Source organism: Temnothorax americanus, unplaced genomic scaffold, assembly GCF_048541705.1.
Source record: "Temnothorax americanus isolate GAGA-0224 unplaced genomic scaffold, ASM4854170v1 Scaffold3, whole genome shotgun sequence".
NCBI classification, from domain to species: Eukaryota; Metazoa; Arthropoda; class Insecta; order Hymenoptera; family Formicidae; genus Temnothorax; species Temnothorax americanus.
In genome coordinates this window covers 7,640,486-7,667,801 of record NW_027509442.1, presented here as the reverse complement: position 1 = coordinate 7,667,801, position 27,316 = coordinate 7,640,486, and the positions used below count along the sequence as shown (strand labels likewise).

At 36.8% G+C, this 27,316-nt stretch overlaps 1 protein-coding gene and 1 long non-coding RNA gene across 8 annotated transcripts in view; one reads left to right on the top strand and one right to left on the bottom strand.

Moving 5' to 3' along the window:
• Dscam3 (Down syndrome cell adhesion molecule 3) overlaps nucleotides 1-23,673 on the bottom strand; it is a 99,577-nt gene extending 75,904 nt beyond the window's left edge. For all 7 annotated transcript variants that reach the window (XR_013257750.1, XM_077411492.1, XM_077411487.1 and 4 more), the window contains exon 1: nucleotides 23,559-23,673. The gene's annotated coding sequence lies outside the window, so the exon portion shown is untranslated. The remainder of the gene's footprint in view (nucleotides 1-23,558) is intronic.
• Nucleotides 134-27,316, top strand: LOC143900312 (uncharacterized). Its single transcript, XR_013257751.1, has 2 exons — nucleotides 134-3,284; nucleotides 23,458-27,316. It is a non-coding gene; the product is annotated as an uncharacterized LOC143900312 (long non-coding RNA).

Below are 27,316 nucleotides of genomic sequence, written 5' to 3'. Positions count from 1 at the left end.
TTTTTTTTTAAATATACATATAGTATAACTGTAGTTACAAAAATTGATGGTCAGTACAAGTCTGAGTCAGTACAATCTGGCGATTGTGCGTGCAACTAATCAAATTTTATAGTAAAAATAATTATATTTATAATTGATTGCAAATTCTAAAACTGGTTTCGAATCTCTGAGATTCTCTTCAGTTATAGCGGTCTTTGATGGACAGGTATACATACATTAATTCGGTAATTCTAGTATTAAAAAATTTATCGAATTTTAGATGGAACTTCGATTATCTGTCATTCTATTTACCGTCAGTCTTCGTTAATCTCACTGACTTGATCTCGCTACGCCGTAATGCATTCTGATGATATTGACGCTTCGTGTCATTCAGTCTTTGCTTATACAATTCACTGCCCCGGTAAAAAATAAGTAATAATTTTAGTTTAATTAAACTTTACTACATGTTATGTAGTAAAATTAAACAAATTTAACGGTCTATTGTGCTTATGATTTTTAATATTTTTAATGTACATACTTTATTATATCCATGTATTTGAATATCCGTCGTGATTTCGGTTCCGTACTCTGACGAATATAATTAAAGTTCTACTGTACGTCAATTTTAATATCTTAATATTCTCAAGTCCACGAACGGATTGTTTTTTAAATTGTAACATCCTCGTCTGAAGGTACATGAAGATTATATTGTTTTTTTTTTTTATTGTTTTGTGTTTTATGCTCTTGGCATACACAATTTTAAGAACATGATATATTCGGAAGAGGATAACTTAAAAGTAATCTTTTTTTTTTTAGGTGCAATCCTTTTGCACCGAGATATCAATCTATCGGACGTTGTAAAGACCATTGGAGAAAATCCTGCGTGACTAGGCGAGAGGATTTAACGACCCTCGTTTATATCGCAGCAGCCCGTAAGCGCGAGGGCGGGTTGCGATCCAATTTTTTTTGCTTTCCCCTGTTTCGCGCTACGCCCTTCGTAATACGAGACGCCATTTCTTTCGTCTCACCCCTTACCACTTTGTACCTCTCTCAGCGGAGGGCAATTACGTACGCAAAGAGGCCAAAAAGTAACGATCGGTTAGACTTATCCGTGGGATCTATCGGCCGAAGCAACATCAAATCGCCTTTTAAGTTTATTATCCCTTTGCTTTGGAACGAAAATGTATAAAGAACCGAGACCGCTAAATCAATTGCGATTCGTAAGAAAATGATGATGTTAATATAATGAACTTAAGCTCAAGATCTGTATTTATAATCGCGTAATCGTTGAAGATTTCGAGTTGAGACGAAATTCCAGATTGCGGTTTGATAAATGAATCTTATGGCAATTTTAGACCCAATCTGCGCTCCGTTTCTCGCAGTTCGATAATCCAATTCTTGTAATTAATCTTGTAATATACAATTTATGCTTAAATATCGTTGTTATCCAAAAATAACGGGCTAAACGCGCGATAACAAATATGAAATAGAACGCAATATTCGATGTGGATTTTATTACCTCTCGACACGCGATTATTCCCTATAAAGAATTAACAATTATCAAACTCGCGCGATTAATTGACTTTCGCGATTAACGATTCATAAATATAGAGGCAGATATTTCGCGTGATTTATTCATTTGAAAGATATAATGCATAAAGAGACAGATATAATAGAAGAATCGAAATCATACAGCGGAGCCGCAGTAAATTATCATTGCGTCGCTAGGAACAAAATGTTCAGAATTTATGTCTTTTATACCTTACAGTACGTTGAACAATATTCCGTAGTTGATCAGTTGTTACACGACTTTGGTATTTATTTTCGCCGCATGTTTACGCAAGGTCGCCACGCTATCATTCACACGACGACGCTCGAACGGGAAGATAGCAGCGCGTCTCGTCGCGTTATTATTCTTTGAGATTACGTCACCGTGAAAAATTAACATACAAGAAATTAGCAATCCGATTAACTTTCACAATCAATAAATCTCGTGAACGTATTGAGGCGACAAATTATAGATCGCAACGTCGAAGAATCATAAATTATCGCTACATTTAAGGCATTAGTTATTTCTTTGCACTTCTTTGCATTTTCTCGCGTCGCGTATTGATCTTTTCACCAGTGTCAAATGCGAGATTTACCCGCTATTTTCGTATCGAGAACGCGAAATAATACACAAAAGAGCAAACGATACAAAAGTGATAGAAGTCCGTGATATATCGTCCGTTTATAATATAAAAAAATTTATTATATAAATTTAATCCAAGCTATCCATTAAGACTGGTTAAAACTTGATCCGTTCAAGCGTTCACTATAGTTATCGAGATCTCGAAATCTAGGGTACTCGCAACTCGTTGCGTCGCGTAAAAAAATCACGGTCTTTTGATATGTACTTTGCCACATTTATTATACATGCGACACATAAATATCGATCGTATATTTTCAGACAGTCTTTTAATAATTTTAATTAGCTATTAAAATTTCACCGATCAAATTGCATCGCGCGGTACCGAGGTGAAGTTCCTGGTGTGTTATTCTCGAGATATTCGGTCGTTAGTATGTCACGATCGCGGAACGGATCGACTCCGATGGTATTGCAGTACATTCAATTAGTAAGCATTTTTGTTATTAATCCCATATTTAATATTAAACAATCGTGTATCTTAATATCAGACAAGTATAAAACATAAATTTTTGACGTTCGTAATACGTTGGTAACTTGTTAAAACGCGTATTTTGCGAGATTTATTTGATTAAAATCAGTCGTAATCAAGCAAAGTGAAGGATTTATCATATATCCTTGAATATTACGTTTTGCAGATATTTTAATTTAACTCGTATATGTATTCATTTGTATTACGAGATTATCTAACAATCGCCCTAAAACGTATAAATATACGCTATTATTCTTTAGTCATGGTGTGAATAGTACGCGAAGGTTTTCAGAAATAATAAAAATAATAGATGCAACATCGCGGTGAATGGCGCGTGAAATTGACTGTGCGATCTTCGAATTCCCTTTAGCCGTTTACGAGACGTAGTGTGTCGAGCGATTTATAAGATCACGCTTCTCTTGCGTTATTCCTAATGTGTAAACGAAATGCGCGGTCGCATACGATTAATCTCGCAAGTGCAATGTAAAGTGCCACGCGATCGTATATTAATTGAACACGTTTTGTTTCGCGAGTGAGTATCATGCGAGTGCCACGAAACAAGCACAGCGGAACGAGAAGGAACGAGAGAGGAAAAAGGGAAGGCCTGGGAAGCATCAGATGATGGCAGAGTACTCGCGGAAAGATGAGGTAAGCATATTCATTATTTATTTAATTATTAGTACTTGCGGAATTAATTTTTTATTCGCGTTTAGTTGGATTTTTTTATTTGAATAATTTATATGCAAGAATTGGAAAAAAGAGAAAAAACAGAGAGAAAGAGAGAGAGAGAGAGAGAGAGAGAGAGAGAGAGAGATTTATATAAATGTTTTGTTAAATATTTTTTTTGCTAAATATTTTCTTGTAAAACGAATAAAGAATTTAAATTACTTTTTGGGATAATTAAATGGATAAATAAATAAAAAGGCAATTAATAAATGTAATTATTTGAAACATTACTATAATTCTGGATGTATTTTATAGATCACATAATATATTGCAAGTCTGCCGCTACGCACCGTATCAGTTTTTATTTTAACCTGACGTAATGAATTTATTAATATTACAAATAATGTCTCGTAGATTCTTTGTGCCTTGAACAACGCGCAGAAGAACACTGTATCACGTTCATTTTACCGCGAGCGTAAAGTGAGAGCTTTATGTTACCTCCCATTTAGAGGTGTTTTATGCGCGCGGCTTAAAACTCGTCGCAAAACGCTCGTAAACCTTCTTTTTCGTAATAAGAAACGTTAAGACACGATGAAACAGTCGCCTGAAATAGTTGTTCCCGATTAATTACGAGCAATCAAAAAATAATAACATTCTTACACTACAGGTTCGAAATTACTCTGAAGTGATCGCAAGCATTTCTCTTTCTCTCCTCCCCCTTCTCTCTCTCTCTCTCTCTCTCTCTCTCTCTCTCTCTCTTTCTTCTGTCGCAATGTTCATCAAATCTTACAAGAACATTCATAAGATTCATGTAGGTAAGTTATTAGTTGATGCTATTTTTTATGAAAGTGTTTGTGATGAATCAAAGATGCGTTACCGGCTATAAAGCACTTTACGAACTGCAATTATGTGTGAATTTATATCTCTCCTAGTCTGTTCGTAAACAATGTAAAATATTTATGGAATTACGAACGATCCCAAAATCTCATTTCATGAAATTACTGGACATATATTAATAATGTAGATTATGACTAATATAAACAAAACATATAATAATATAAATTACGAGTAATATATTAATTGCTTCGCGTCTCACTTTGGTTATACAATATGCATTTTCTCTTTTTTATAAACTTGCATTTTTATAAAACGGATTTCAGACAATTTTGTGCTTGGTCTAAATATAAATCTAACTTTGTCCCCAGAGTATTTCTTAACTTAAACAGTATCTACCAATTTATATATAAATTTTTACTTCGGTTTTGATATGCAAAGACAAAATATCCAGCATTAAAAGCAACAACGGCATATCAAACAATTGGATGCGGCATTATTATAGCATATCTTTTATATTTTCTTACTTGTACAGACATTAACCTTTCAGCTTCTTAAAAACAGATCTGTTCAACTAGTCTTATTTGATGTTTGAAATTTCGTTGCGCGCATTCAAAGACAGCTAGATATAATTAGACTAAAGATGCTTTCTCAAGAGTATGCTCTTCCAAGAGGTCGAACGTCACTCCGTTATTTTTGCCAACGCTCAAACGCTTAAGTTTTTCCAATTAATCTCAGTCCAGTCGCGGGAAGCGTCCGCGTTGTTTTATCAACGACAAATAGACCGACGTTTTGACTCAAGGGTCTCTGATCGCAGCTCGAAATAATTGAAATTTAAGACGTGAAACGAGCGTACGGGCGGTGACTCTTCCTCGTCGTTGCTTCGACTCGATTCGATCCAATTAAGCGCGGCCCCGAGGGCCCCACAGAGTGCTGTCGGGAACTTCGATTCTCTTTTCCTCCTGGTGTTCGTCTCTCTTTCTTCTTCCGACACTCCTGTCTTCCCGGAGACCTTTACCGCGTTAAGGAGGCGACATTCGAGCGTGAGCAAAAACCGGCCGAGACGACGAAATACGTTCCTCCCTAGCACTATCCCGCGCGATACTCGTTACCTTAATTACATTCGGAACGTAAACCACGTAATCAAAGAGGACGGGCCCCATCTGCTAGCGACGGGGAACATTTTTCGTGACATAAAATGAAGTTCCGCGTGAAACAGCGCGTGAAAAATTCGCTTACTTATACGTTCCGTAGTAGGCGTCTTCGTAAAACTCAACGTCGATATTTCGCCGACAGCGAAAATACTGCGCTATACGCGCTTGACATTCTGTGGAATGTTTCTCATAAAACGTATTTATTATGATACAGTAAAGTTTGCTAATAATCAATGAGAAATTTATGGTTATGAGATACCCTAGCAGTTCAATTACTATTTAATTTTATTTTAATTTTAACTTCTTGACAAAATTGAATTATCAATATTTTCGCAAATATCTTTCTTTTAAAAGGGAAGATACAGTTGCGAAATCATAAAGCAAAATTACTTCTGTTTATGTTCCTTTTTTCTTATTACTGGACCAACATATTCGATTTTTGTCCTTTTTTCGTATGATATATTTTTATTGAAAATCATGATGACATTTTGATTTGTTTTTTCCCCCCTAAATAAGCTCTCCCTGAATTTTAATTAAAAAGTTTTAATAAAATTAATTTCTTTTGCAACTTTGATTGTTCGTAATTTTTTATAAAATCATAATTTTTTCGAACCAGGCAATCAAATAATTTATTTAATCAAAAAATTGTTTTCAATCGGTTCGATACTTCCTATATGGAAAAGATATATGTAGGTCAAAAAACACGAGAGCACTTTTACAGAAGAGCTTTTCAAAAGTTTCAATGCTGTTTGGTGTCATTACCTCACATCCTTTGCAATTTATCTTCTTTTTTTGTATTTTAAATTAATTCTATAAATCGAAAATTTTTGATATCACAATAAATCAAAATATCAAAGATTGCAGAAGATTCGAAAAATAAAATAAACAAAGTATCGTGATTTTTATTAAGTAAATCATGATGATTATTTTATTGGTTTTTGACGGCAGCTTTATTATTTGTATAAATTTTTATTAATATTTATTAATATTTTATTAACATTTTTTATTATTTTTATTAAGTTATGTTTATAATGTGTCATTTAGTTTATACTTATAGAATATTAATAAGTTTTACTATTTTTTTTTTAACATAAATACTAGAAAATAATACTGCACATAGAAGCATAAATAATAGTATTTAATAATAATTATACAATTAGGAAACTTTCGTTCACGTAGTCGCAAATGCATTGCTTAAATGCTTACTCTGATCTATATAAGAACTATATGTTCTTTCTCTTTTTTTAACAATTACAATTGGATATATCCAGAACGTGTTTCAAAATTTGCAAAAAAACAATCTACTTTTAAAATATTCTACGTTTAAAAAGATTAAAAATTGATACTTTGATTACTTTAAAATATATCTTCTCTTTTGCGCTCTTCTGCGCTATTTGCTGATGATAAAGAGACGTGATTGCTTGGACCAACATATGTTTGAGGATTTCGGCATTAATATAAGCAATCAAGAGTCCATCAATGTTCTCAACATTCTCTTCCGCCTTATTCTTGTTTCTATCTTGAGGTCGACATTTAGTCTTCGAAGGAACAAACGGGCAAACGCGAACTACAAGTAACGTCACCTCCATTAATCTTCCTCCCGCTCGGATTAGATCCAACCTAAGGGATTCTCACGATCTTGTCTCGACCAAAATTACGATCGCGACCTCTTCGTGACTTCGCATCACGAAGGCTGATTGAATCCCGAAAGGGAACACCGGGATAATTGAAAATAGAATACATAAAATATCATAGAAGTCGGGTACTTTATAACGACTATTGAAGGCAGTTATTAGGTTGTTCCTATTTCAAAATTATTACTAATTATATAATAATTAGCGAACAATTGCTTAAATTTTAAATAATACAAAACACTGTTATTTTAGAGTACACATTGTTTTTCTTTTTTCTTTCTCTCTTTCTTTCTATATCAATATTTTAAATAAATCCTTATGTGTGTGTGTGTGTGTGACAGGGAATATTAAAATATATGCACAATCTTTAATTATAATCTACGTTAAGATATAAAAAATTATTCGACGCAAAGGGTGACGGTGCATTTCTATCAATTGCAAAGCAATCCCGACGCGAATATTTCAGACCACAAGCTTGGCGATAGGCAACGTACAATAGCGCGACAAAGGGTAATAGATAGCAATGAGGTATTGTTCCGTACCGCTTTCAACGAGTCTCTCCAATTAAAGCGCGTCCTTCCGTCGCCCTAAAGTCGGAACACGATGGAGTGTTTTTTTTTTCCGGCAATGAGTGTAACGTATGTGGGAAAGAGAGTGTATATTCTACGTTTCAATAAAGTCTCGTCACGCTCGCTGCAAATTATCCCTATTCCGGAATATTTTCTGCCCGATCGCGATTGTGCATCGTAAAATAATTAAAGCATAACAAATTGACATTGCAATAAAAATACGTATTGAGTTTTGCGAGATATATGTATATTCTTTCTTTTTTTATTCAAACAATATTCACTGATACGTTTCGATAAAGCATTCGACACGCATAGGTTTGTGATGGACAATTGAGAGCTTCAATCTTAAATATTAAACTCGAATCGGATTTGATCTGAAATATTAAACACTATCTTGAGAAACAATTTTTCATATTTCAAAATAGAATAGCTTTTCACTCTAATAAAGTGTAAAGGGAAAGTTTAACATCAGAGATTTATAACTGCGTACACGTTCCGAATTCACAGAGAATTCTAGGCAGGCATAAATTTCAAGTAATACACGTGACACCAGGTGTTTTTCACATAAATTATTTATGCAAGATTCATACAAGACAGGTGCTAAATCCAGATTAGCTGCGGTGGGTTTTTTATTTTTCCTTTCTGTGTAGAATGGAAGTTCCGTCGATGCGGTCGCGACGCCGGATCAATACCGGATGAAGACGCCGAAGTAAGCGAAAAACAAAATTCAATTAGAAATGCAGGCTGCGGGGCAAAGTCGGGACCGCGCATCCGGCAGGCTGAATGTAATGCGATTACGAGCGACTGAAATTGTATTCCGAAGAATCGAATTTGCGGTCAAACAAAATGGTCAAGGTGCGCAACGCTCATGGGACGATCGATGAAGAACGATCTCTCTGGCGAAACAAAATGAGCGACTCTGTAAACTTCTTGCGAAGGGCGGAGGGGTGGAGGGGAGGGAGGGAGTCTTTCTGTTGGTAGAATAGTAGTAGCTATATCAAATGATAAACTTCTCTTGTATATAAGAAGTAAGAAGGATGAGTCGCAGTTGCCGAGAGCGAGAGAAATAGGAAGGAATATTAAACAAACTTTGTGTCAATATTTGTCGGCGGTATCTTGTTATTGACGAGATTATTGAACGTCTGGCGCAACAAATATCTGAGGATTATCAATAATGAAAGGAGGAGATATATAATGGAAATTGAATCGTTTTCCACATTACGGACGAATACTAATGAATTGAATAGATAATGTAGCTTATCCTTTTATCTTGCAACTGCACAACGCAGCTCGAAAAAATTCCAGAATACATTTCTTCACATTAAATAATAAAGTACTTAGTCTCATAATAGTATTTTTCTTACATTTTATTATTCTCTATTTTAACACGTATTTAAGACGTCATGAATAAATCTCTACCTTCTTTTCTTGAAAAAGATGAAAATGTGAAAAAATGAGGTAAATAAATATTTTTAAAACTCTTATATACCCCAGTGTGCATTTCCAGATTAACAACAGATTAATAATGAAATATTTTTTGCAATAAATTTTATTATTTAAATGAGATGCTTATATAAGTATCAAAGATTACATCAATTTATAAGGACCAATTTTTTTGTTAAAAGAACGTCTTGACGATAATCGGACCAATTATAATGGTCGTATTGTCATGACGATTATAACTGGCCAGTAAAGTCGATTAAAAATTTCATTGCCGTTAATTACTTGACTGGCGAAGTAAATGTGATTTATTCAGTTTTAATAAAGCTTTGAAAGCTTTGAAAAAATTACTTTGTCAACTCGACGAGTGAAATTATGAAACGGAGTTCTTTACTGATTATCGGCTTTGTACTGCTGGTATCGGTAAAGAAATGAAGAACGTCATATAACATATCTCAAAGAGATAACAATATCCTTTCAAATAATCCTTTTTGTCGCGTCAAAGAACGAGACATGCCTGCTTGCCTGGCGCGCGTTTTCATTTGGATGATTTCTGTCATCCGGCATACTGCGTGTATTGCGTATCGCGCGCGAGAGAAAAAGGGGATGAGAGTGAGAAGGGTGACACCGACAAACAGAAAGGGGGGAGGGTCAAGTGCGTTTGAACAGACACGCGACACTCGACCGTACGTCGCCGTCTTTGTTCCTGCCTTCGTCCCGCTCGACTTGCGCGCCCGTGCGTCTTCTTACTTCGTCTACTCTCCGTCCTTTGTATCGTTTTTACAATAGAAGCGACGTAGCTCCGGTAAAGATTTTTGGCCCGGCCTCATCGTGCTTGAAATGAAGTACCATCCATTTTCGAGTTGCGCAACCGTGCTCGCAGCTCGCACTCGGGAAGGAAGATCGGTATGCGAGAGGAAGTAATCACGGAAAACTTGTGCAAACGTTGCCGCATGAACGACAGTAATGGAAGTAGCTTGTTAAGAGCGAATACCCCCCCCCCCCCAACTCTCGTAGCATTGACATAGATTAGGTACGAATGTAACAAGTTTAACAATGCGCGTTTCTTGAGTTCCATACATTAGATACTCGCAACCAAAGATTTTGCTTTAATAATAGCGGATCTTCTCGGGGATTTCCACGTATACGGAGCATCTTGCTAAAAATTTGACGTTAATCCTAAAATGAATGGTTTAAGGTTAAAAATGGAAGAACAGTTATAATCAACATTTGTTTGTAGCGTTATTGTTTCCTTTTTTTGCCCGACTATGCCGTATTAATCTAAGAACAGATATATGAGTTATAATAACGAGAAACGTGTTAAGAGAAGCAGATCGATAAAAGACTTTTTTAAAAAACATAAAACATTACTATAATTATTAATAATATATAATCGCAATTCATGAACAAAATTAAAATAAGTACGCCATGCGGATAATATTTTTTATTCATAACAAGAAAAAAGGACGACTTTTTTTATGTTTAGATAAGTTTCATTATACATCATGAGAAACATGCCGGTCAAAATGAAAAGCAAATTAATTTAAACAAGAGTTGCCCATGTGAGACTATTCAATGGGTTAACACAATTATCAACGGAAGAGGAAAGACCAACTGTAAATGGCTGCAGTCTTCGTACAGGAAATCATAGCGGCAGCGTAAAAATGCAACGCTGGGCGATTTTACGCTTCGTCCTGTCCTGCATCCTTCCGCACCGCGCGTCTATGTACGGTGTCCCGTTATTATCAGATAATCCATCTTTGCAATCGTCCTAATGGTGGTATATCCCCTTTTAACGGCGGTACATTGTGCTACGTTAATGGAGAACGAGAGAAAACGCCAATTAAGGAAATTTAAAAAATTTTGTTTACACTTGTATATCTACACAACGGTTGTATATTCCACGTTTTCATTTAATAATCCTCAATGGTTTTTGACGTAAAACATAGAGCTCGGTTTATATATAATTCGTGTTATAAAATGATAGTTTATAATTCATCTTATATAAGACGATGGGACTCGTGCATCTTATATATGATTTACTTTTTTCTCCAATATTTCTGTCATTTACACTTTTGATTCTTTTCGTTATCGGAATCGTAAATATGTATGAAATCCCTTTTATTTCATTATGTCATGTAAAATATTGTATTAAACATAGAAATAAGTAAAAAATTCGACCTACTAATTGGTCGCAAAAGTTCATTAAAGTTGAAATTGCTACGTATTACATATATAAAGCTCTTTTTGGATGATTTACAATTTGCGTCAGAATTTCGAGACCAAATTTTATTTATAATTTTATATTTTAATATACATATTTTATATATACAATATATGTTTATTTCTGTCTCTTTAAACAAGTTACATTGTAGATGTATAAATTTAAGTTATGAATATAGAATTTTATTCTGAAAGAAATCGTGAATTGTCTCTAAAACGAGTTCTATTTAATAAATACGCTGCTTTTATCAGCTTTCATCTAAAATACAATCGAATATATCTTCCGAAAAGTGTTCATCGTCAGAATATTTATACGCTCAGTGGGCCAACAAAGAAGCAGCGCTGACAAACGTGACCAGGTATGACTGTCCTCTCGCCCTTAATCTTAAACCAAGTAACTTTAAAGTAACCGTAAAATCGAGTTTTAGCAGAGCACCCTGTATACGCGGAAACCTCCAACAGATCCGCGATTTCGAACGTCTCTCGGTATCCCACATTCGTTCATACGCGCGCATACACACACAGATATGTACGCGCACGCACGTAGAAAGCTCTTTCTAACCCAAGCCAACAGCTCCTGAAAACGAACTGCTTTTCACCGCTGTGGAAACATTTTTAACCTAGCCTAGCCTGCGCGCTCGCTCGTTTCTCTCTCTAAATCGCTCGGTGCCGCCGCGATACGTTAGCGAATCCCCCGAGCGGTGGGTTGCGCCACCAGGCTCGTTTCTTTCAACCACCGTTGGGATCAAAGTCGTCTCGTCGCGGTTACCGATATTCCTCACGTATAATCGCCTTACGATCTTCGATCGTTCGTCTCTCCCTCCGTCCGCCCCTTTCGAGTTCTCTCCCGTTGTTTATCTCGGATTAAGAGGGATAGAATAAGTATAAGGATAAATATAAGAAAGGTAAATATAAGTATAGTAAGCTTCGCATAGTTCACAGCTGGGAAAAAGGTGGTGTATTTAGGGATGTCCTATAGCCGGTAGGTACACGTTGTGTATAGCGTCAGTGAGGTAATTTACGAGAAACGCATTACATACATTAATTTCCACTCTAATTACTTGCTATTTACTGTCGTGGCCAGAACAGCTGCGATCAACATTTTTTTCTTTTTTTTTTTTTTTGGTGGACTTTAGAATGCACAAAAATCGTCCTCGCGATTTTCACGTCGCGAAACTCATTGAGAGAACGGGCATTTTTGTCCACAATAATACAAGCTGGGATCGTAGAATATAACACTGAAAAATTTTCGACGATGGCCGAATTAAGAATTTTGAAGTGTTCAGTGTTGCAAATATCAGTCATTGTTATCGATGTAACTCGTGGAAACCGCATCTCACGATCTTTGCTTTTTCGTGTCTCTTCGTTCGCGTCTCTCAATCCCATCGATCCTGCTTCTTCCCGTTCTTCTCAAGCCTTCCGCTCTCGTCAACCTCTTTCGCATCTCTCTCGCGTATCGCCAAGTTATAAAATCGTATTACCTCGCGTTACAAGTCTGATGGGAAACTTATATGTATCATTGACATGTTTTACGGCGTGAAAGGGGATGGGCTGCTTGCTATAGAAAAGCACGGAGGAAAACATCGGTCGTTGTGCGGCAATAAAGTACGCTCGGCTGCTCGTATTTGTATTCAAGACAAGCACGATCCTATTTCCAGTACTACTGGAATTGTTTCGCGTGGCCGGTCAAGCTTGCCGATTTTCTTAAGGCGCGATCGTAAAGGCAGAGCCTTGTCGAGACTTGTATACATTACTGATTCTGACACTTTTGACGGTTAATAAATTAAGAAAGACGTTATCAAAAATTGTCAAGAACTCGAAAGTTGAAAGATAAAAGATTTGGCTGAGAGAATTCAACGAAAAAATACAGATTCTTTATTAATTATAATTAATATCAAAATTATATTTAAAGTACTTATTGCAGAGTCTCTCCTTTCTGTTCAAAAATTTAATTCCTTATTGTTGACTCTTATACACTACTATATATCTGCTTGATATCAAGAAAAATCTTATTGGATATTGGAGATTATTTAACTTAACATTTTTGTCAAAATAAGTTATAACGGAGAAATTAGAAACTGCCGCGCGAGTATATTTTACTTATCTTCAAATTAATGTCGTCACGTCGTAAAATTAACTGAACTTATCGAGAGTTGATAGGTGCTTTCGGACATGTTACTAACTCTAGTTCAGTACTACATTTATTGCCCGACCGCCCATAATTTCCGCTCGTATAATCGTTTATAACTACATGTACGATCTAACAATAAGCATTATCTGAGCGCTTTAAAATCATCAATTTTATGCGACAGAGGATTATTGCCTCTCGATTCGACTCGACGTCTTCCCCTAGGATCGGCCGGCGGCCCCGATGTTCATCCCGACGGAATTATGTGTTCGTCGTTTGTCGCGCGTGGTCGACAAGCTCCGATCTGAATCGACGAACGGACAGCGAGTTAACGGTACGCTTACCTCGTTTCAGTCCGGATGATTATGAACGTTTCGCTCCCGTGCACGTGCATCTCGTTACAAATCGCCTGATTATAGCCGACTGCTTTCACTGTGCGGACGCGTCACACGCATTGCGGATAGCTGCGGACATATGCTGATAGCGATAATACTGAATATACAGGAGTGAGAGAACTAGGCATTGACGTTCGTTTCCTAAACCTTAATCCTACATAATACGTGATCTTCTTTTCTTTCATTTGTCCTTAAATAAAACTATTTATTTAAAAAAATATTGAATACCCTCTTTTAGCGTACATTAAACGACAAGCATAAAGATGTAGTAATGTAATGATTCTGAAGTTCTTAAAAAGGGGAGGATTCTTAAAATGAAGTTTAAAGAACGTTTCCTCGCGTGAAATGTTAATAACAATTGCCAAACGTGAATTACATTAGTCGTAACAACCATAATACAGGCTAGTCAATATTATATTAAATTACGAAGATAATACTTCGAGTGTAAAGCATTTACGATCAACCAACTCCCAACATCCACAGTAATACGGTCGCACATAAATGCGTGCGCGATATCCACGTCGAAGCCATCTTAACGCCCATAAATACATTAACGAACGTGCTCAGTGCTTATGTCGCGAGTTTAATTATGCACGCATTTGCCTTGTAATTAGCACGAGCTGTTTGGTTACGCCGACCCGATACTCACGGAACTGTAACTCACGTGACCTGTTTGTGAGGTTTGAATTACGTAATACGGGCTGCTATCCACACATGCGAATCCTGGAAATGACACGCCTATGATACATGACCATACCGTATGTATTTTGTATAGAGATGATTACATATATAAAGATATTTATTTTCAATTAACGCCCACTTGATCGAATTCATAAAATATATTGCGGCATTGTAGCCACGTTTGTTTACACAATGCCAAATATCTTAATAATATTATTGACATTTGCAATGTGACATCGATGATATTATCGATATATTAATTAGCGATAGATATTCGATTATATCCGGCGAACGTGCGAAATGAGTTTTACAATTAGTCGTATAATAAAAATTCGAAATGATATTAAAAATTTCCATAAAATCAGAGGTATGTGAATTTTAATGCGCTATTATCGCGAATGCAAGTTATGAACTTTCACGTTTGTTTACTTAGTACTTAATTAAAATTCTCTGAAATAGGAAAAGATTGTTCGTGACATTATTTGCCGGGGGATAAAACAGTTGGTGATGCACATTTAAAGATAATTCCGAACTCCAGTTCCTCTCTCTTCTACGCGAGAGCACTCAAACGAGAACGAAAGGCATATCGGCGATTACTCCGTTAAATGGTCCGGAAGTATTAAGTCGATCGTACGTACGACAAAGTGGATTATCGGTCTTCTTTAATTCGATCCTTTAGGGACGAAGGAAAACTGGATGTGCAAAGCTTTCACCACCGGAAATTTTCGTAAGATAATTCGCACAAATACGATAAAACTCGATTGCCGGAGCTTCTAAATTTACAACTGGCGAAAAAATTAGTAAAAATGAGGAATTATCAGGTTTGAAAATAGCATAAGTATGTTGTAGATAATACAAATCTTATAATACAAGTTATTTTTATAGAAAGAATTAAAAAAAAACGAGTAACATATGACCAGTCAATAGGAAGAATTTGACGAAGCAACAAGTGTTTCCATTATTGTCTGTCGCATCAATTTCCATTTCCATTTTAATTATTTGAATTAACTTTATTATCGAGTTGCTTAATTGTAACATTATCGAGGCGATTACGTCACGATCTCCCTTCAAAGTAATTCTGCAACTAATAATTCTGCAACAACGTTAAACATTTCGCCAAAGGGTGTGCAATAATGGCGGGTGTCGAACGGTTACGCTTTGATCAAACGCATTAATGACACACCAATGGCACAACAAACGCCACTATGAAACCGCATGAGGCGAAATGTATTACGCGAAATAAACAAGTTTGTCGGTGAATTTAACGCTAAAGGCTTTTTTAGCTTATTGAAAGCTAAACATGGAAATTGAAAGTTGATCTTCAACGATTTCTAATGCGGAATAACTATTTCGACAATCTTAATCAAATTAAATAACATAATTGGGACAATAGTGGGGGATAATATGATTGTACAGTAGTCTTAAATCATTGCGCGATCAACCGAAGTAATAGAAACCAGCGCGTGATCGGCCGAAGTAATACAGATCGGTGCGCGGTCAGCCGAAGTAATACAAGTCAGCGCGTAGTCAACCAAAGTAATATAAGTCACTGTTTATGAGCTAAAGTAACACGATTAATCGATCGGCCATATACGATAACATTTGTTATCTTTGATCTTAATCTATCTTAATTTTACAAAAGTATACTCGTCTTACATGTCTTGATATATTAATTGAGTTCTTCAAAAAGTTTTCAGAAGGAAGTTCTCAGAAATGATTTAAAATGTTATCGGAAAACTTTAAAAAGTCTAAAAGATTATCTCTTCTTCGCAAAAATTATTTCAAGCTGTATAGAAACATTGAACGTATCGCTATTGAAATATTTACACATTTTCTCTTTCGTCGAACGTGTGCCGACGACGCCTCGCTTTGGTCTCGCGAGACGGCGATGTGAAGAGCAAAGAACGCGGAATGGATGACGGGAATTAGGTTTTCCGGAGGATATGTGACCGGCTTTTCTAGAGATGTCTCCTAGTCTCTGTACGATGTCAAAGTACCGCGGCAGCCAACTTTCTCGTAAAGCTTCTCTATCTGCTTTCAACGCCTTTCTACGATTCGCGACATTCCGTTATGTAAAAAAAAGGGAACAGGCGGACACTTTTTCATATCGTAATTACGATCGGCATATGGAGATCATTCCGATAAATCCAGATCTGGATTAACTGTTGAATAGTGATAAAAAATTCCATTTTCCTCGAATGAAAGGAAATAGGTTGATGACAAAAACGAATGCTGAAAATATATTGTGTTTATCTGATACTCTCTTGAATGAACTAATAAAGTATTTATCGCAAAACAGTTTTTGCAGTTTTCGTTTAGGTATTAGGTTAGCAATGCTTTCAGGATTTTTCATCTGTATGAAAAATTCAGCGGCATTATCTGCATGGTGTCGCATCATTTATTAACGATAGCTGCAACAAAGGAATTAAAAAATATGCAGCACGGAGTTTTCCATAAAACAAATACCTAACGATTAATCGTGCGAAAACTCATTAAAACGTTCTTTCTTAAGCGAAAAATTCAACGACAGGAGAAAATAAGTACTAGGGGTGTAGGTGTACGTGTGTGTGTGTGTTCTGCATGTTTTAATTGAATTTCTATTCCTTTTCAATTACTGCGTCGGGAGTAAATAAGAAAGCACGTGCATTCGCATGTAGCTAATCTTAATCAAAGCCGTTCGAAAAACAGTCCGACGCGATTTTCTTTATATTTTCCCTGATGGTAACTCGTGTAGAATCAATTCGCGCGATGGCGGGAATACTTGTTGGCCGGAAGCACGCGATGGTACAACGCAAAAATCGCAAACAAGCCGGGACAAAAAGCGATGGGAAACAACGAACGAGCGGCGTATAGACGAGTCCGTATTGTCTATCGCAAATAACAGCGAACATCGGTATTCCCGCGGTGTGTACGGTATACGCGGCCCGAGCATATACACGACACGCTCGATGACAAAACCGGTAGACATCCGCGAAACGAGACGAAACGGCTGAACGCGCGCGCGCAAACGTACGCAGGCACGACGGGAAAATCCGAAGAATTTCCCGAAGAGCGGGTTTCCGCTGGTCGTTATATAACCGGAAAAGCTCGGCCGCGATAAAAGCGCCGTAAAAGGAATCCAGGCTGATTCCCGCGAGCGCACCACCGTCTCCGACGCGTTAATTGTAATGGTATTAATTACGATAATGGAGCGCCTCCCTCTCTCGTATCCCTCATCCCATATCGACTCTCTTTTTCTCTTTCTCTCTTCTCTCTGTCCCTCCCCTCTCTCGCTCTCTCCATTTCTCCCATTTCCCGCGTCTCTCCTCTTCCATGCCTATGCACCCCTTCACGCTCACCCTTGCTCGCGCCGTGCCACTAGCCCCTCTTCGGCCATCTTCCACCCTTTGTTCCGTCCCTCGACTCTGGCGTCAATTAAGTGGATATCTCAAACGAAAAATTCTAATAAGCTCGTTGAAACGGGTCCGCTCCAGCCTAGCGCGGATCCAATGGAGCTTCAACGGTCGCGGAAGCAGATGGCGTCGAGCATGGCATCGCCGATGGCGACTTTTTTTTTCTCGCCCCAGCGCCGCTTCGTTCTTTCCGACGGCGACGCGCGTCGCGATGCAATGCGTCGCGATGCGAGGCGAAGTGAAGCCGTGGTTCGAGTACGTTCGATCGGTCGAGGATTCTCGAGAGAGCAACTCAACGACTTCCCTCAGTGAGATCTCTCGACGGCGAGGGAATGATGAGGGAGAAAAGAAGGAGGTGGGAGACGTAGGTACAACACACACACACACACACACACACACACACACACACACACGTACACACAACGGATACGTTTTCGAAAAGGCGAAGTACCGAGAGCTTTGTCTCTCGGTCGGGGCTTCCAACACTTTTGTTCCCACTCCTGTTACTTTGTTCCCGAGTAGTGTTATTTGACGTCCGTAAATGAATATACGGAGAACGTGCAGGACGGGTATGTGGGAATCGTGTATTTTAGATGGCCTTTGAAGCTTCTCGAATACGCTTGTCGATACGGCGCGGCGCGAGCGTATATCGCCGAATGCGTATATCTCCCGACTGGAGATTCTCCGACGAGTTCAAAGTCGATTTTGCTTTAGCAAACATTCGACGAGAGATCACGCAGCATAACTCCTCAATTTGCATTAGATACGCTTCAATTAAGTCTCGAGTCTGTCGATAGTCTTGATATAGTTACTTTGCATGAGAATATCGAGGCAGATATTGAAAGAATCATATGGCAAATGTATTTATTTAGATATAATCTTGCGAGAAAAATTTACATAATTCCCCTCGATATATACGTGCTTTTATGTACGACTATACAACGGCAGTAAAAATCTAAGGCTGTGTGGGAGGTTGAATCAGATCCATATAGTCATGTGAACATATGTATAGCGGTTTTTTTTTAGCGGGTTACTTTGCCTTGCCTTTGTTATAAACGCAATTTATTACATTTATAACGGAGAACATGTTAAACTTATACATTATTTATAAATTAAGCTACCGCGAGACAAAAATTATGAATATTATACTTAAAATGAAAATTTATGATTTGAATTTTAGAACTTTTATAAAAAACAAAGCAGTGTGTCAGTCTCATCGATAGTACGACGTGCAATTATTTCTCATCGGAATCATTTGTACGTAACATGTTCAAAAATAAACCTCAAGTAAATATCGCATTCATTTAACTGGTAATCTTCCTTGTCCGAAAACTATTGAAGGGATATTTCGCCGTTTGTGATATACGACCGTGGACTCTTACATTAATTCATATATACTGAGAAATTAATTATTCCGCCTGGATTATATAGATGTCCTCCGCGCGGAATTACGCTATTTCCTTGCTGATGAGATTTATTGATAAAACAGTATTACGCGATCGTTAACAATGGAGCACGATGAATCATGATGCTGGATGAATCATGATGCGGGATTAACCGTGCGCAGAAGTTAATTTAATGCACTCGTCATTATTGCCGTAATCTTATATATTGTTAACACAAGTTTAATATTTATAGTGTTGTCGACGTGGAGCCGTCCAATAAGTTATTCATAAATATGCAATATTTTATATCTTCATTGTAGACTCGGAAGTATAAAGATACGTATCAGTTATCCAGACATGCTTTTCCAAATACATTAAACCATACGTTACTAACATAAGTGGAATATTATAGACATGTGGTTACAAAATAGCTATTCTTTTCTGATCCGATAATGCCAAAATATTGTCTCTTTTATACTTCCACATATCTTTGAAAAATTCCGAAAGCAGTAGTAATAATTAAATAATTTTAACGTGTGCAAATGTAGTGCACAAATGTGATTATTTTCATAATAATTGTAAAGAAATATAAAACCCATCTTAAGTATTCTCACATAGCAAAAAGAATAATAAAGATGAATATTTTTTTTTTTTACATAATAATTCTAATTCTTTGTTTTTCTTTATTTTTCCAAATAAAGTTATACGTAGATTATATTCTGTCTATTATTTTGTTATAATTTCTAAAACTGTTTGATATTTTATAACAATTGTAAAAAAATTTTTCCTCAATTTTTTTCAATCTTTCACTGCGCTATAAAATAATATAAATTTTAATGTATTTACAAACCGGAGAAACAATTACGCTGCATGAATAACACACGCGGTGAATAAAATACAAAATACAAAACACGTGTAAAACACAGTTTACCACATAATTTATCATTTAATTCATTAAATAATCACGTTATATATTGCCTCAAATGTAACGAGAATTATGTAATGTTTCACTTATGGAAACGTATTACATAAAAGAATATTGTTTCTGCTCTCCGACAAAGACGTGATCGCAATCGTACAAAGAAAGTAAATTCTCCTTAGAGAAATATAGAGGATTCCAATGCTGGCGATGTTCCAGTTTTTAGAAATTAGTAACGGCCCGAAAAAACACTCGCAAGTAGATATAGTGGGCGGAAGTGTAGACAACAACGGATAATAATGGCGAAGTTGGTTACGTCGTGGCTTCGCGGGCACGCCGCAAGAAGCGTCGTCGTCTTTCTCTATCCAGACTTTAGAAAAAGGTCAACACCCTTGATCATGATGAAAGTTCCGCCGTCGGGAAGTTCCGGAAAGAAATAACGTATATATGATTGTGCTCGCAGCTTGATCTTTACGCATTTGCTACCACATTGCCGTCAGAACCAGAAAACCAGAATTGGCGTAATCCAACTTTTATGGGGATGCTCCCGGAATCGTACACACTTATATATATAATCGACGGTTAGCTTTCTTTGACAAAAGTTTCATTAAAGGATAATAAATTTTTTTTTACTTATTACAAGCTTCACTGGCTTAATACATCAAATTTTTTAGAGAACAATGGATTAATGTAGTATACAACAATACGATTTTTACGCTCTTCTATCTTTTTTTTTTTTAAGTTTTTCGAGAAGAAATCAAATGTTCTTCTTGGTGTTCGGCGATCGCCGAACTGTTCAATTCAGTATCGGTCACGCGAGGGATCCTGAAATCTTCCCGCGGAAATCGCTCCATTTCTCGGATTGTAAATCAGATAAAAGGCATAATTAACCTTGGGCGCAATAATCGGACGGTGTACTCAACCGCGAGAGTTACGTCGCATCGACAAAAATACGTAAACGGTTCGCCGCGCGAGAAAGGGAGCCCATTAGCGCTCGTGCGAGAACGAAGTGGTCGTTCATTCATGAACTCGGGGGGCGGCCATAGCGTCGTAGCCGCTCTACGCTACGTACTACGTTCTCCGCTAGTATTATCGCTACCACCACCACCACCACCACCACCACCACCACTGCGCCTCGCCGCTATTACTCTCGTTCTACTACGCCACTACCACTTTTACACATCGCCAACGCCACCGCCATCACCACCATCTCCACTACCACCACCACCACCACCGGCATTGCCGCCCCTCGGTGCACCAACGTCGGTTACGTGTTCTACCACAAACCAGGTATCGGCACCGGCAACGCTACCGCCGCGGCGTGCCGAGCATCGCGTTCCTGGCGTTCTTACGCGAGGAGCCTCAGATACCCCCGATGCGACAGGCCACCCCTTTTAGTTGATGCACTTCTATCGCCGAACGCCTTGACATTGAGAGCACCGACGCGAATGCCCCGCCGCGTATCGCGACTATACCCGTTCCCGGTCCCTCTGTATGTCGGAAATGTTGAGCGAATCCGTCGAATGGATCGTCGAATGCCTAATCCTCCAGCATGCCTAAGAACATTCAAGCTGGATGACACGCGTTCGGAGATTATTTATATTGTCGATTGGGATGCTTTACCGCATATATTTTCCAATTTGATATTAAAATGTTATTCAAACCGTAACTTTTGTAAGTAGAATGTTACACGAACAAATGCTTACGTCTGAACATCCTCCTTATTATAATTTATACATATTCTGATTATCCTAATATATAAAATATAATTGATTACGAATAAGATTTAAAAAATAATTGGTTCGAAACAAAATTTAAAAACTTTTTATTCTGGATATTGTCATTTCTCAGACTGCGTGACCTTTTCGACAATCTGTCCCCGACAAAAATCTGTCAATCAAATCTTATTCCAATAATGAAACCGTTATCTCGTTTTCTTTCATTGTTGCAAAAATAATTCATATCGTTCTGAATTCGAAATAATTTTACACGGAATTAATAATTAATAATTGTTGTTGCCAGATTAAGTATTGTGTGAATAAATAAATCATGAAAATCATTTATATCAATTATCGCAATCACGAGAGCAAACACGTTAATAGCTTGAGGTTATTTCCCATGTTCAGCCAAAATTCACGCTAATTAGGAGTTTCTCTTCCAGGGAAAGGCAGGAAATCAGCTCTCAATTTTGATAATTACTTTAATTTCATAAATATGCTCTCACACATTTAAGCATTAAACGTAAGTGTAGTAATTTTTATTTCTTTGAAAATGTAATTAAGGATATTTAATCGCGACGAAACTGTAATACTGGCGATTTTATCATTTTCAATTCGCGTTCAATCTTCTAATCGAACCGACGATGATTTTTAATTCGCCATACAAATATGATATAGAATAAAATTACTTTTCGATGAAATCTCCGTAAAATTCTTCAATAGATTATCTTTTCATCTCAATAGAGTGTTAAATTACAAAGGCGAGCGTCTGTTTTACAAGTTTGTCAACATCTCGAGAAGTATGATCAAACTTTCTTGGCTCTTACGAAAATCAATCAAAAACATTACCATCGCTTTCTCGGCGTCGCTTCCGGTTATCCCGACGGTTTTAAGGTCAACGCGCATACTATGGTCCTTGACACTGAAACAACACGAAACTTCGGCAACTTGTGGGCAAGTTCGCGAAATTTCCATACGTTATTCTGGGGAATGTATCCAATTAAAGCGACGAACGAAACTTTGACTGTTTCAGCTAGCAAACTGTTTTGGTTCGCGTTTCCTTCGTTGAACGTTAGAGAGTTATAGTCAATTCGTGGAAACAAACTTTGAGCATTTATAGAAAGTGTCAGGTCATTGATGAGAGCGTATAAAAAGGTAGATGTGCAGCATCGATGAGTATTGAGTGACAAGTGAGTGATAACCGACACTTATTTTTGTATAATGCAATTACATATTTTTTTATAGAAATAAGATACTGTCAGATCTTAATTAAAATAAGAATTACAATTAAAACAGTCATTTAAATAATGAAAATCCGCATAAGTCACTGGCGATTATATTATTTTAAGAATTTTCTTTCTTTGCTAATTTTAAATATTACGATTCTCATATTGATATCGAAAATGTCATTCGTTGCATCTAAATTAATATTCGACAAAAGCATACCCACTTAAAAAATTAATCAACATTCTTTAAAGCCGATTATTCATTGTTAAATCTACATTCTGTAGAGTTACACTAGAGTTAGCTACACTAAAATTTCATTCAATTCAACGCAACGCCGATTTTCGCGACGAACGGTTGATAAAAGCGGTTTTCGCGGTCCGTTGTCCCGGATGAAAACTCGCGATCCGTGACATTCGAACCGGCGACGATCCTGAAAATTGCCGATTTATCTTCTAGGCGATAACACGCGAGACCGATCCTAATTCTGGTGGTGGTGATGATGAAGATGTTGACGGCGGCGACGGCGTGGAGAACAGAAGTTACAAAGGTATTCTCACCCCCGAAGCGCAAACAACTCTCTCGCCGCTTCCGCCGGAGCCTCGGACCGTAAACACACGTCGGTGGCTGATCGCGTACTGAAGTTTCCACCGACGGTGGATCCAGCATCCCCGACCAGGTTGAGAGAGAAAGAGAGACACACAGAGACAGAGAGAAAGGGAGAGAGAGAGGGAGTGACAGAAAGAGAGAGGAGAGAGAGAGAGAGAGAGAGAGAGAGAGAGAGAGAGAGAGAGAGAGAGAGAGAGAGAGAGAGAGAGAAGATCCCGCCGCACACCGGCGTTCGACCCCACCGCCCCACTCACCACCTACCACCGACGCGGACACCCTTTAACCCTCCTCCGTTCGGCACTCTCCGTCCTCCGAACCGTCACTCGAAACCGTCACCGTCACCCTATACGAACCGCTACCGACCCTGTGCGCAACCCCTCCACCGTAACACCTGGACGCAGGGGGAGGATAGGGCACGAAGATAGGATATACTTGGTATCTCTCATACCGTTAACCCAGAGACGATCGAAACTGAACTTGTCCGGTTATTTTTTTCTCTCAGTGTGTCTAGATATGGATGTACAATAGATTTACACAAAAGCTTACTTTGTAAAATCTATCGGAATAATTGCGACATTGAAATAAATGAAACTATGCTTTTTCAATATCGAAACTGTTTTAACAACGTTAGAAGCAACAGCTGCTTTTACAACAAATATCACGAGTCATTAGAATTAACACTGCGCAACCATTTAATTAGAAACATATGAAATAATTGTTTAATATACATTCGTATATCTGCGTATGTAAATTTTTTTTAGAGTCCTGTATCTATAAAATATAAAAAGAGACGTATTTTTCAATATCAAACAAACATTGTTCACATAAACGTGTCTTAATGTTGGCCACAAATAAAAGAAATTGATAGCTAGAAGTGTGGTTTCAGATATATTAAGACATAAAACCAAATTCTTCATAGACCACATCGAACAAGTTTGCCAAAAGCTATCTGAAAAGCCAAAAGAGAGAAATAGAGAATGATTTTATATCCTAAACTGCGGATAGCGCTAAACACTTTTCTCTCATAGCTCCACTGGCTCCAAAACCACCTTCGTTCTTACAAGTATTTTCGTTCTTATAAAAGTAATCGTTTGGCCGGCAAACCCCCGTCGACGTGCCGGCAAAAAGTCGGCGAAACTCTCCAAAAGTTTTCTACCTTCGTTCAGCGATATATTTCATTGTCGGCGGCCATATAAATTCCAAGAGATTTCGCGCGATGTAAGATTTAGCTTGTGATTTAGGAAACGTTTCGGGGGCCGCGCGGCAGCTTTCAGGAGAGATCAAATCCCCAGGAATCAACGGTTCTCGGACTTTGAGGATCTCGAAAGTCCCTCGCGATTTAGAAAAGTTTTCGAAAGCTGCCGAAACTTTCTGTATCACTTACTTTTCCCCGGGACTCCCAGAGCCCGTCCGCGCCGCGTATTTCCGAACCCTCTTTCGCAAATACACGTCACGTACGTTCGCAGGAATACCTATCGGGCCGACATATAATGGTCTCACGTTTGGATAACACAAGAGGCACACGTAGAATTTTGCCGGAGGACTGCATAACACTGCAATATATATATACGAATATGTTTAGTAACTGACATATATCTCTCATTTTCAGAATTTGACAGAAATATTTATTTTACTTCGGATATACGTTTATTTTTTTTTTCTTACAAACGACTGTGCAGATTTTGATTCGCAACTGGTATCCATAACCGATATCGTAAAATGCAAGCATGCCCAGCTGTTTCATATACATATGTAGATTGTAATATAATAATTTATTGCATTATTTTTCGTTTCATTACTGAAAATATTTGTATTTTAATATTTCTGTTAATAAAAGAGATTAAAGTAACCATGAGATGTATAAAAACCTTACCACGCAATTTGCCCGTGCTTACAAAATATTACAATATAGATTTACATCGAATATATATATTAATGTTTTTATCTCTTATTTTATGATTTTTATTTGTTTTTAAAGCATTTTGTACATACGTGAAATGAAAATATTTGCAATATTTAATAGATTAAAATTTTAGAGTAACAGTTATCAACTTGACCCTTCATCAAATATTGAAAATCCACTTCGCTTTTCGATAAATAAACACGCCTAAAAACTTCGACGTGTGTTTCTATTTATCCTTTTGCTTTGTAAACGTACTCGAGTAGCGTGAATGTATGCGAAAATATGTATAAATCGGGAGTGCGACATTAGTGTAAGCTCGTAAATCATGTCGAGTAGGATAAGTTAGGAGCATAAAGGAGAAAGTTTTCGCGAAAAGGTCGAGAAGCTTTGTTGATAAATCCGTGGATCATCAAATGGTTAAACTTCCCGTATGCACCGGATCTCTTATGTTAGGATACTTTAAGATAAATATTAATACTCAATTGCGCTAAAATCGAGTATAACTGGTTGTAATGTGTAAACTATACTTTTGTACTAGATTTACTGGTAAATATGCTTGCACTTTACAATGTGAGGAACATTTATATATTTAAATTATATAAAATATTATCTAGGTTATTATATGATTTGACTCAATTTTTACTGTTATATGAGATACCATTTACGATGAATCTTTTTTTTTAACTTAATTATAGCGAAATCCACAATATATAAAGTCGTTATACGGCACATGCATATTGTTATTTTCTTTTTTGGTAGTATATTTTACCATGGTAAAAAAAATTCGATTTTTTTAACGTTATTTAAACGTTTCACAAGCCATACATTCCGAAAGAAATTCTAGATAATATTAAAGTACAATAAAAGTAAAATATTTTTTATTACTAACTAACAAAACAGTTTGAGTTTGCAATGTTTAATTAATTCAAATAATAAACTTCTATATTAAAACGTATTTAGACGAATAAAACGTATTATTGCAATATTATTAAATATTCTATCAAATTAATCGTTAAATATATATATTAAATTAAATTTTGGCGAGGGAGAGGAGAGCTATTATACGGATTTAATTCTCATCAGAATTCAGAACAGAATTTTATTTATAAAATTGCGCCGTGTATATTAATATTTTAATATATATTTTATATGTGTATGTGTAAATATTCTGATTTTTATACGTATGTGTACCTAAATATTCTGATGTAGAATATACAGATAGAATAAAATTCTATCTGTATTCCGAAGTGAATTATAGAATATCTAAAGTAGGTATCAAGCTTGCTGATAAACTATAATTGATTGAAATTTAAAATATTTTATTTATAATTTTGTGTGCCAATGTAAAAAACATTTAAAGAATCAGAAATACACACAGCATATAAAATGTACATCAAAATATACGACGAATAAAATTATAAACATAGAATTCTATCGTGAAATCTGGTGCAAATTATAGGACACCTAAAATATGTATTCAGAATAAAAAGGACATTCTTATCTAGACCATTAGAAAAAAGATATTTTTACATAATAGACGATATGGTGTAAACAACGTATATGTATTTTATTTCAGATAAATATCTCAACATTGAACATTGACTAATGTATATGTATAAGTACATCGTTTACTCGTTTACGTCGCAGTGGTAGTCCGAGAGATATTCGTTAATATGTTATATATATATAATATATATATATATATACTTTTCTACCTATCACTGGTCTACAGGTTTGTTATAAACTATCTGATCATCGCTTAATGTCGATTATACGCAATAATGATTTTTATCCCTTACGTCTTAC